The sequence below is a fragment of the Liolophura sinensis genome, chromosome 13 (genome assembly GCF_032854445.1).
Source record: "Liolophura sinensis isolate JHLJ2023 chromosome 13, CUHK_Ljap_v2, whole genome shotgun sequence".
Lineage (NCBI taxonomy): Eukaryota > Metazoa > Mollusca > Polyplacophora > Chitonida > Chitonidae > Liolophura > Liolophura sinensis.
The window spans coordinates 22,083,726-22,097,074 of NC_088307.1; positions in this window are offsets into that span (position 1 = coordinate 22,083,726).

Genomic DNA, 13,349 nt, shown 5'->3' on the forward strand with positions numbered 1-13,349 from the left:
TCCACACTGGTGGAACACAACTGATCTCCAGAAGTACAGGTAAACTAAACCACTCACTGCATGGCTGAGGTATGCAAGTTCAGTGCATACTCCACACTGGTGGAACACAACTGATCTCCAGAAGTACAGGTAAACTAAACCACTCACTGCACGGCTGAGGTAAGCAAGCTCAGTGCATACTCCACACTGGTGGAACACAACTGATCTCCAGAAGTACAGGTAAACTAAACCACTCACTGCACGGCAGAGGTAAGCAAGCTCAGTGCATACTCCACACTGGTGGAACACAACTGATCTCCAGAAGTACAGGTAAACTAAACCACTCACTGCACAGCTGAGGTAAGCAGGCTCAGTGCATACTCCACACTGGTGGAACACAACTGATCTCCAGAAGTACAGGTAAACTAAACCACTCGCCGCTCGGCAGAGGTAAGCAAGCTCAGTGCATACTCCACACTGGTGGAACACAACTGATCTCCACAAGTACAGGTAAACTAAACCACTCACTGCACGGCTGAGGTAAGCAAGCTCAGTGCATACTCCACACTGGTGGAACACAACTGATCTCCAGAAGTACAGGTAAACTAAACCACTTGCCGCTCAGCAGAGGTAAGCAAGCTCAGTGCATACTCCACACTGGTGGAACACAAGTGATCTCCAGAAGTACAGGTAAACTAAACCACTCACTGCACGGCTGAGGTAAGGAAGCTCAGTGCATACTCCACACTGGTGGAACACAAGTGATCTCCAGAAGTACAGGTAAACTAAACCACTCACCGCACGGCTGAGGTAAGCAAGCTCAGTGCATACTCCACACTGGTGGAACACAACTGAACTCCAGTATTACAGGTAAACTAAACCACTCACTGCACGGCTGAGGTAAGCAGGCTCAGTGCATACTCCACACTGGTGGAACACAACTGATCTCCAGAAGTACAGGTAAACTAAACCACTCACTGCACGGCTAAGGTAAGCAAGCTCAGTGCATACTCCACACTGGTGGAACACAACTGATCTCCAGAATTACAGGTAAACTAAACCACTCACTGCACGGCTGAGGTAAGCAAGCTCAGTGCATACTCCACACTGGTGGAACACAACTGATCTCCAGAAGTACAGGTAAACTAAACCACTCACCGCACGGCTGAGGTAAGCAAGCTCAGTGCATACTCCACACTGGTGGAACACAACTGAACTCCAGTATTACAGGTAAACTAAACCACTCACCGCACGGCTGAGGTAAGCAAGCTCAGTGCATACTCCACACTAGTGGAACACAAGTGATCTCCAGAAGTACAGGTAAACTAAACCACTCACTGCACGGCTGAGGTAAGCAGGCTCAGTGCATACTCCACACTGGTGGAACACAACTGATCTCCAGAAGTACAGGTAAACTAAACCACTCACCGCACGCCTGAGGTAAGCAAGCTCAGTGCATACTCCACACTGGTGGAACACAACTGATCTCCAGAAGTACAGGTAAACTAAACCACTCACCGCACGCCTGAGGTAAGCAAGTTCAGTGCATACTCCACACTGGTGGAACACAAGTGATCTCCAGTACAGGTAAACTAAGCCACTCGCCGCACGGCTGAGGTAAACAAGCTCAGTGCATACTCCACACTGGTGGAACACAAGTGATCTCCAGTACAGGTAAACTAAGCCACTCGCCGCACGGCTGAGGTAAACAAGCTCAGTGCATACTCCACACTGGTGGAACACAAGTGATCTCCAGTACAGGTAAACTAAGCCACTCGCTGCACGGCTGAGGTAAACAAGCTCAGTGCATACTCCACACTAGTAGAACACAACTGAACTCCAGAATTACAGGTAAACTAAACCACTCACCGCACGGCTGAGGTAAGCAAGCTCAGTGCATACTCCACACTGGTGGAACACAACTGATCTCCAGAATTACAGGTAAACTAAACCACTCACTGCTGAGGTAAGCAAGCTCAGTGCATACTCCACACTGGTGGAACACAACTGACCTCCAGAATTACAGGTAAACTAAACCACTCGCCGCAAGGCTTAGGTAAGCAAGCTCAGTGCATACTCCACACTGGTGGAGAACCAGTGATCTCCAGAAGTACAGGTAAACTAAACCACTCGCCGCATTGCTGAGGTAAGCAAGCTCAGTGCATATTCCACACTGGTGGAACACAACTGATTTCCAGAAGTACAGGTCAACTAAACCACTCACTGCACGGCTGAGTGGTTCTCCAGGGGATCTCCAGTATTACAGGTAAACCAAACCACTCGCCGCACGGCTGAGGTAAGCAAGATCAGTGCATACTCCACACTGGTGGAGGACAAGTGATTTCCAGAACTAAACCACTCGCCGCACGGCTGAGGTAAGCAAGCTCAGTCCATACTCCACACTGGTGGAACACAAGTGATCTCCACAAGTACAGGTAAACTAAACCACTCGCCGCACTGCTGAGGTAAGCAAGCTCAGTGCATACTCCACACTGGTGGAACACAACTGATCTCCAGAAGTACAGGTAAACTAAACCACTCACTGCACGGCTGAGGTAAGCAAGCTCAGTGCATACTCCACACTGGTGGAACACAACTGATCTCCAGAAGTACAGGTAAACTAAACCACTCACTGCACAGCTGAGGTAAGCAAGCTCAGTGCATACTCCACACTGGTGGAACACAACTGATCTCCAGAAGTACAGGTAAACTAAACCACTCACCGCACGGCTGAGGTAAGCAAGCTCAGTCCATACTCCACACTGGTGGAACACAAGTGATCTCCAGAAGTACAGGTAAACTAAACCACTCGCCGCACTGCTGAGGTAAGCAAGCTCAGTGCATACTCCACACTGGTGGAACACAACTGATCTCCAGAATTACAGGTAAACTAAACCACTCACTGCACGGCTGAGGTAATCAAGCTCAGTGCATACTCCACACTGGTGGAGAACCAGTGATCTCCAGAAGTACAGGTAAACTAAACCACTCACTGCACGGCTGAGGTAAGCAAGCTCAGTGCATACTCCACACTGGTGAAACACAACTGATCTCCAGAAGTACAGGTCAACTAAACCACTCACTGCACGGCTGAGGTAAGCAAGCTCAGTGCATACTCCACACTGGTGGAGGACAAGTGATCTCCAGAAGTACAGGTAAACTAAACCACTCGCCGCAAGGCTTAGGTAAGCAAGCTCAGTGCATACTCCACACTGGTGGAGAACCAGTGATCTCCAGAAGTACAGGTAAACTAAACCACTCGCCGCACTGCTGAGGTAAGCAAGCTCAGTGCATACTCCACACTGGTGGAACACAACTGATCTCCAGAAGTACAGGTAAACTAAACCACTCACTGCACGCCTGAGGTAATCAAGCTCAGTGCATACTCCACACTGGTGGAACACAACTGAGATTTCCAGAAGTACAGGTCAACTAAACCACTCACTGCACGGCTGAGTGGTTCTCCAGTGGATCTCCAGTATTACAGGTAAACCAAACCACTCGCCGCACGGCTGAGGTAAGCAAGATCAGTGCATACTCCACACTGGTGGAGGACAAGTGATTTCCAGAACTAAACCACTCGCCGCACGGCTGAGGTAAGCAAGCTCAGTCCATACTCCACACTGGTGGAACACAAGTGATCTCCAGAAGTACAGGTAAACTAAACCACTCGCCGCACTGCTGAGGTAAGCAAGCTCAGTGCATACTCCACACTGGTGGAACACAACTGATCTCCAGAAGTACAGGTAAACTAAACCACTCACTGCACGCCTGAGGTAATCAAGCTCAGTGCATACTCCACACTGGTGGAACACAACTGATTTCCATAAGTACAGGTCAACTAAACCACTCACCGCACGGCTGAGGTAAGCAAACTCAGTGCATACTCCACACTGGTGGAACACAACTGATCTCCAGAAGTACAGGTAAACTAAACCACTCACTGCATGGCTGAGGTATGCAAGTTCAGTGCATACTCCACACTGGTGGAACACAACTGATCTCCAGAAGTACAGGTAAACTAAACCACTCACTGCACGGCTGAGGTAAGCAAGCTCAGTGCATACTCCACACTGGTGGAACACAACTGATCTCCAGAAGTACAGGTAAACTAAACCACTCACTGCACGGCAGAGGTAAGCAAGCTCAGTGCATACTCCACACTGGTGGAACACAACTGATCTCCAGAAGTACAGGTAAACTAAACCACTCACTGCACAGCTGAGGTAAGCAGGCTCAGTGCATACTCCACACTGGTGGAACACAACTGATCTCCAGAAGTACAGGTAAACTAAACCACTCGCCGCTCGGCAGAGGTAAGCAAGCTCAGTGCATACTCCACACTGGTGGAACACAACTGATCTCCACAAGTACAGGTAAACTAAACCACTCACTGCACGGCTGAGGTAAGCAAGCTCAGTGCATACTCCACACTGGTGGAACACAACTGATCTCCAGAAGTACAGGTAAACTAAACCACTTGCCGCTCAGCAGAGGTAAGCAAGCTCAGTGCATACTCCACACTGGTGGAACACAAGTGATCTCCAGAAGTACAGGTAAACTAAACCACTCACTGCACGGCTGAGGTAAGGAAGCTCAGTGCATACTCCACACTGGTGGAACACAAGTGATCTCCAGAAGTACAGGTAAACTAAACCACTCACCGCACGGCTGAGGTAAGCAAGCTCAGTGCATACTCCACACTGGTGGAACACAACTGAACTCCAGTATTACAGGTAAACTAAACCACTCACTGCACGGCTGAGGTAAGCAGGCTCAGTGCATACTCCACACTGGTGGAACACAACTGATCTCCAGAAGTACAGGTAAACTAAACCACTCACTGCACGGCTAAGGTAAGCAAGCTCAGTGCATACTCCACACTGGTGGAACACAACTGATCTCCAGAATTACAGGTAAACTAAACCACTCACTGCACGGCTGAGGTAAGCAAGCTCAGTGCATACTCCACACTGGTGGAACACAACTGATCTCCAGAAGTACAGGTAAACTAAACCACTCACCGCACGGCTGAGGTAAGCAAGCTCAGTGCATACTCCACACTGGTGGAACACAACTGAACTCCAGTATTACAGGTAAACTAAACCACTCACCGCACGGCTGAGGTAAGCAAGCTCAGTGCATACTCCACACTAGTGGAACACAAGTGATCTCCAGAAGTACAGGTAAACTAAACCACTCACTGCACGGCTGAGGTAAGCAGGCTCAGTGCATACTCCACACTGGTGGAACACAACTGATCTCCAGAAGTACAGGTAAACTAAACCACTCACCGCACGCCTGAGGTAAGCAAGCTCAGTGCATACTCCACACTGGTGGAACACAACTGATTTCCAGAAGTACAGGTAAACTAAACCACTCACTGCACGGCTGAGGAAAGCAAGCTCAGTGCATACTCCACACTGGTGGAACACAACTGAACTCCAGAAGTACAGGTAAACTAAACCACTCACTGCACGGCAGAGGTAAGCAAGTTCAGTGCATACTCCACACTGGTGGAACACAAGCGATCTCCAGAAGTACAGGTAAACTAAACCCTCGCCGCACGGCTGAGGTAAGCAAGCTCAGTGCATACTCAACACTGGTGGAACACAAGTGATCTCCACAAGTACAGGTAAACTAAACCACTCACCTCAAGGCTGAGGTAAGCAAGCTCAGTGCATACTCCACACTGGTGGAACACAACTGATTTCCAGAAGTACAGGTAAACTAAACCACTCACTGCACGGCTGAGGTAAGCAAGCTCAGTGCATACTCCACACTGGTGGAACACAAGTGATCTCCAGAATTACAGGTAAACTAAACCACTCGCTGCACGCCTGAGGTAAGCAAGCTCAGTGCATACTCCACACTGGTGAAACACAAGTGATCTCCACAAGTACAGGTAAACTAAACCACTCGCCGCACGGCTAAGGTAAGCAAGCTCAGTGCATACTCCACACTGGTGGAACACAAGTGATCTCCACAAGTACAGGTAAACTAAACCACTCGCAGCACGGCTGAGGTAAGCAAGTTCAGTGCATACTCCACGCTAGTGGAACACAAGTGATCTCCAGAAGTACAGGTAAACCAAACCACTCACCGCACGGCTAAGGTAAGCAAGCTCAGTGCATACTCCACACTGGTGGAACACAAGTGATCTCCAGTACAGGTAAACTAAGCCACTCGCCGCACGGCTGAGGTAAGCAAGCTCAGTGCATACTGCACACTGGTGGAACACAAGTGATCTCCACAAGTACAGGTAAACTAAACCACTCACTGCACGGCTGAGGTAAGCAAGCTCAGTGCATACTCCACACTGGTGGAACACAAGTTATCTCCAGAATTACAGGTAAACTAAACCCCTCGCCGCTCGGCTGAGGTAAGCAAGCTCAGTGCATACTCCACACTGGTGGAACACAACTGATCTCCACAAGTACAGGTAAACCAAACCACTCGCTGCACGGCTGAGGTAAGCAAGCTCAGTGCATACTCCACACTGGTGGAACACAACTGATCTCCAGAAGTACAGGTAAATTAAACCACTCACCGCACGCCTGAGGTAAGCAAGCTCAGTGCATACTGCACACTGGTGGAACACAAGTGATCTCCACAAGTACAGGTAAACTAAACCACTCACCGCACGCCTGAGGTAAGCAAGCTCAGTGCATACTGCACACTGGTGGAACACAAGTGATCTCCACAAGTACAGGTAAACTAAACCCCTCGCCGCTCGGCTGAGGTAAGCAAGCTCAGTACATACTCCACACTGGTGGAACACAAGTGATCTCCACAAGTACAGGTAAACCAAACCACTCGCCGCACGGCTGAGGTAAGCAAGCTCAGTGCATACTCCACACTGGTGGAACACAAGTGATCTCCACAAGTACAGGTAAACCAAACCACTCGCCGCACGCCTGAGGTTAACCAAGCTCAGTGCATACTCCACACTGGTGGAGGACAAGTGATCTCCAGAAGTACAGGTAAACTAAGCCACTCGCCGCACGGCTGAGGTAAGCAAGCTTAGTGCATACTGCACACTGGTGGAACACAACTGATCTCCAGAAGTACAGGTAAACTAAACCACTCACTGCACGGCTGAGGTAAGCAAGCTCAGTGCATACTCCACACTGGTGAAACACAAGTGATCTCCACAAGTACAGGTAAACCAAACCACTCGCCGCACGGCTAAGGTAAGCAAGCTCAGTGCATACTGCACACTGGTGGAAAACAACTGATCTCCACAAGTACAGGTAAACTAAACCACTCGCCGCTCGGCTGAGGTAAGCAAGCTCAGTGCATACTCCACACTGGTGGAACACAAGTGATCTCCAGAATTACAGGTAAACTAAACCCCTCGCCGCAAGGCTGAGGTAAGCAAGCTCAGTGCATACTCCACACTGGTGGAACACAACTGATCTCCAGAAGTACAGGTAAACTAAACCACTCACTGCACGGCTGAGGTAAGCAAGTTCAGTGCATACTCCACACTGGTGGAGGACAACTGATCTCCAGAAGTACAGGTAAACTAAGCCACTCGCTGCACGGCTGAGGTAAGCAGGCTCAGTGCATACTCCACACTGGTGGAACACAAGTGATCTCCACAAGTACAGGTAAACTAAACCACTCGCTGCACGGCTGAGGTAAGCAGGCTCAGTGCATACTCCACACTGGTGGAACACAAGTGATCTCCACAAGTACAGGTAAACTAAACCACTCACTGCACGGCTGAGGTAAGCAAGCTCAGTGCATACTCCACACTGGTGGAACACAACTGATCTCCAGAATTACAGGTAAACTAAACCCCTCGCCGCACAGCTGAGGTAAGCAAGCTCAGTGCATACTCCACACTGGTGGAACACAAGTGATCTCCACAAGTACAGGTAAACCAAACCACTCGCCGCACGCCTGAGGTTAACCAAGCTCAGTGCATACTCCACACTGGTGGAGGACAAGTGATCTCCAGAAGTACAGGTAAACTAAGCCACTCGCCGCACGGCTGAGGTAAGCAAGCTCAGTGCATACTCCACACTGGTGGAACACAACTGATCTCCAGAAGTACAGGTAAACTAAATCACTCACTGCACGGCTGAGGTAAGCAAGTTCAGTGCATACTCCACACTGGTGGAACACAAGTGATCTCCACAAGTACAGGTAAACTAAACCACTCGCTGCACGGCTGAGGTAAGCAAGTTCAGTGCATACTCCACGCTAGTGGAACACAAGTGATCTCCAGAAGTACAGGTAAACTAAACCACTCACCGCACGGCTAAGGTAAGCAAGCTCAGTGCATACTCCACACTGGTGGAACACAAGTGATCTCCAGTACAGGTAAACTAAGCCACTCGCCGCACGGCTGAGGTAAGCAAGCTTAGTGCATACTGCACACTGGTGGAACACAAGTGATCTCCAAAAGTACAGGTAAACCAAACCACTCGCCGCACGGCTGAGGTAAGCAAGCTCAGTGCATACTCCACACTGGTGGAACACAAGTGATCTCCAAAAGTACAGGTAAACCAAACCACTCGCCGCACGGCTGAGGTAAGCAAGCTCAGTGCATACTCCACACTGGTGGAACACAAGTGATCTCCACAAGTACAGGTAAACCAAACCACTCGCCGCACGCCTGAGGTTAACCAAGCTCAGTGCATACTCCACACTGGTGGAGGACAAGTGATCTCCAGAAGTACAGGTAAACTAAGCCACTCGCCGCACGGCTGAGGTAAGCAAGCTCAGTGCATACTCCACACTGGTGGAACACAACTGATCTCCACAAGTACAGGTAAACCAAACCACTCGCTGCACGGCTGAGGTAAGCAAGCTCAGTGCATACTCCACACTGGTGGAGGACAACTGATCTCCAGAAGTACAGGTAAACTAAGCCACTCGCTGCACGGCTAAGGTAAGCAAGCTCAGTGCATACTCCACACTGGTGGAACACAACTGATCTCCACAAGTACAGGTAAACCAAACCACTCGCTGCACGGCTGAGGTAAGCAAGCTCAGTGCATACTCCACACTGGTGGAGGACAACTGATCTCCAGAAGTACAGGTAAACCAAACAACTCGCTGCACGGCTGAGGTAAGCAAGCTCAGTGCATACTCCACACTGGTGGAACACAACTGATCTCCAGAAGTACAGGTAAACTAAGCCACTCGCTGCACGGCAGAGGTAAGCAAGTTCAGTGCATACTCCACACTGGTGGAACACAAGCGATCTCCAGAAGTACAGGTAAACTAAACCCTCGCCGCACGGCTGAGGTAAGCAAGCTCAGTGCATACTCAACACTGGTGGAACACAAGTGATCTCCACAAGTACAGGTAAACTAAACCACTCACCTCAAGGCTGAGGTAAGCAAGCTCAGTGCATACTCCACACTGGTGGAACACAACTGATTTCCAGAAGTACAGGTAAACTAAACCACTCACTGCACGGCTGAGGTAAGCAAGCTCAGTGCATACTCCACACTGGTGGAACACAAGTGATCTCCAGAATTACAGGTAAACTAAACCACTCGCTGCACGCCTGAGGTAAGCAAGCTCAGTGCATACTCCACACTGGTGAAACACAAGTGATCTCCACAAGTACAGGTAAACTAAACCACTCGCCGCACGGCTAAGGTAAGCAAGCTCAGTGCATACTCCACACTGGTGGAACACAAGTGATCTCCACAAGTACAGGTAAACTAAACCACTCGCAGCACGGCTGAGGTAAGCAAGTTCAGTGCATACTCCACTCTAGTGGAACACAAGTGATCTCCAGAAGTACAGGTAAACTAAACCACTCACCGCACGGCTAAGGTAAGCAAGCTCAGTGCATACTCCACACTGGTGGAACACAAGTGATCTCCAGTACAGGTAAACTAAGCCACTCGCCGCACGGCTGAGGTAAGCAAGCTTAGTGCATACTGCACACTGGTGGAACACAACTGATCTCCAGAAGTACAGGTAAACTAAACCACTCACTGCACGGCTGAGGTAAGCAAGCTCAGTGCATACTGCACACTGGTGGAACACAACTGATCTCCAGAAGTACAGGTAAACTAAACCACTCACTGCACGGCTGAGGTAAGCAAGCTCAGTGCATACTCCACACTGGTGGAACACAAGTGATCTCCACAAGTACAGGTAAACCAAACCACTCGCCGCACGGCTAAGGTAAGCAAGCTCAGTGCATACTCCACACTGGTGAAACACAAGTGATCTCCACAAGTACAGGTAAACTAAACCACTCACTGCACAGCTGAGGTAAGCAAGTTCAGTGCATACTCCACACTGGTGGAGGACAACTGATCTCCAGAAGTACAGGTAAACTAAACCACTCACTGCACAGCTGAGGTAAGCAAGCTCAGTGCATACTCCACACTGGTGGAACACAAGTGATCTCCAGAAGTACAGGTAAACTAAGCCACTCGCTGCACGGCTGAGGTAAGCAGGCTCAGTGCATACTCCACACTGGTGGAACACAAGTGATCTCCACAAGTACAGGTAAACTAAACCACTCACTGCATGGCTGAGGTAAGCAAGCTCAGTGCATACTCCACACTGGTGGAACACAAGTTATCTCCAGAATTACAGGTAAATTAAACCCCTCGCCGCTCGGCTGAGGTAAGCAAGCTCAGTGCATACTCCACACTGGTGGAACACAACTGATCTCCACAAGTACAGGTAAACCAAACCACTCGCTGCACGGCTGAGGTAAGCAAGCTCAGTGCATACTCCACACTGGTGGAACACAACTGATCTCCAGAAGTACAGGTAAATTAAACCACTCACCGCACGCCTGAGGTAAGCAAGCTCAGTGCATACTGCACACTGGTGGAACACAAGTGATCTCCACAAGTACAGGTAAACTAAACCACTCACCGCACGCCTGAGGTAAGCAAGCTCAGTGCATACTGCACACTGGTGGAACACAAGTGATCTCCACTAGTACAGGTAAACTAAACCCCTCGCCGCTCGGCTGAGGTAAGCAAGCTCAGTGCATACTCCACACTGGTGGAACACAAGTGATCTCCACAAGTACAGGTAAACCAAACCACTCGCCGCACGGCTGAGGTAAGCAAGCTCAGTGCATACTCCACACTGGTGGAACACAAGTGATCTCCACAAGTACAGGTAAACCAAACCACCTCGCTGCACGCCTGAGGTTAACCAAGCTCAGTGCATACTCCACACTGGTGGAGGACAAGTGATCTCCAGAAGTACAGGTAAACTAAGCCACTCGCCGCACGGCTGAGGTAAGCAAGCTTAGTGCATACTGCACACTGGTGGAACACAACTGATCTCCAGAAGTACAGGTAAACTAAACCACTCACTGCACGGCTGAGGTAAGCAAGCTCAGTGCATACTCCACATTGGTGAAACACAAGTGATCTCCACAAGTACAGGTAAACCAAACCACTCGCCGCACGGCTAAGGTAAGCAAGCTCAGTGCATACTGCACACTGGTGGAACACAACTGATCTCCACAAGTACAGGTAAACTAAACCACTCGCCGCTCGGCTGAGGTAAGCAAGCTCAGTGCATACTCCACACTGGTGGAACACAAGTGATCTCCAGAATTACAGGTAAACTAAACCCCTCGCCGCACGGCTGAGGTAAGCAAGCTCAGTGCATACTCCACACTGGTGGAACACAACTGATCTCCACAAGTACAGGTAAACTAAACCACTCACTGCACGGCTGAGGTAAGCAAGTTCAGTGCATACTCCACACTGGTGGAGGACAACTGATCTCCAGAAGTACAGGTAAACTAAGCCACTCGCTGCACGGCTGAGGTAAGCAGGCTCAGTGCATACTCCACACTGGTGGAACACAAGTGATCTCCACAAGTACAGGTAAACTAAACCACTCGCTGCACGGCTGAGGTAAGCAGGCTCAGTGCATACTCCACACTGGTGGAACACAAGTGATCTCCACAAGTACAGGTAAACTAAACCACTCACTGCACGGCTGAGGTAAGCAAGCTCAGTGCATACTCCACACTGGTGGAACACAACTGATCTCCAGAATTACAGGTAAACTAAACCCCTCGCCGCTCGGCTGAGGTAAGCAAGCTCAGTGCATACTCCACACTGGTGGAACACAAGTGATCTCCACAAGTACAGGTAAACCAAACCACTCGCCGCACGCCTGAGGTTAACCAAGCTCAGTGCATACTCCACACTGGTGGAGGACAAGTGATCTCCAGAAGTACAGGTAAACTAAGCCACTCGCCGCACGGCTGAGGTAAGCAAGCTCAGTGCATACTCCACACTGGTGGAACACAACTGATCTCCAGAAGTACAGGTAAACTAAACCACTCACTGCACGGCTGAGGTAAGCAAGTTCAGTGCATACTCCACACTGGTGGAACACAAGTGATCTCCACAAGTACAGGTAAACTAAACCACTCGCTGCACGGCTGAGGTAAGCAAGTTCAGTGCATACTCCACGCTAGTGGAACACAAGTGATCTCCAGAAGTACAGGTAAACTAAACCACTCACCGCACGGCTAAGGTAAGCAAGCTCAGTGCATACTCCACACTGGTGGAACACAAGTGATCTCCAGTACAGGTAAACTAAGCCACTCGCCGCACGGCTGAGGTAAGCAAGCTTAGTGCATACTGCACACTGGTGGAACACAACTGATCTCCAGAAGTACAGGTAAACTAAACCACTCACTGCACGGCTGAGGTAAGCAAGCTCAGTGCATACTCCACACTGGTGGAGGACAAGTGATCTCCAGAAGTACAGGTAAACTAAGCCACTCGCCGCACGGCTGAGGTAAGCAAGCTCAGTGCATACTCCACACTGGTGGAACACAACTGATCTCCACAAGTACAGGTAAACCAAACCACTCGCTGCACGGCTGAGGTAAGCAAGCTCAGTGCATACTCCACACTGGTGGAGGACAACTGATCTCCAGAAGTACAGGTAAACTAAGCCACTCGCTGCACGGCTAAGGTAAGCAAGCTCAGTGCATACTCCACACTGGTGGAACACAACTGATCTCCACAAGTACAGGTAAACCAAACCACTCGCTGCACGGCTGAGGTAAGCAAGCTCAGTGCATACTCCACACTGGTGGAGGACAACTGATCTCCAGAAGTACAGGTAAACCAAACCACTCGCTGCACGGCTGAGGTAAGCAAGCTCAGTGCATACTCCACACTGGTGGAACACAACTGATCTCCAGAAGTACAGGTAAACTAAGCCACTTGCTGCACGGCTAAGGTAAGCAAGCTCAGTGCATACTCCACACTGGTGGAACACAACTGATCTCCACAAGTACAGGTAAACCAAACCACTCGCTGCACGGCTGAGGTAAGCAAGCTCAGTGCATACTCCACACTGGTGGAGGACAAGTGATCTCCAGAATTACAGGT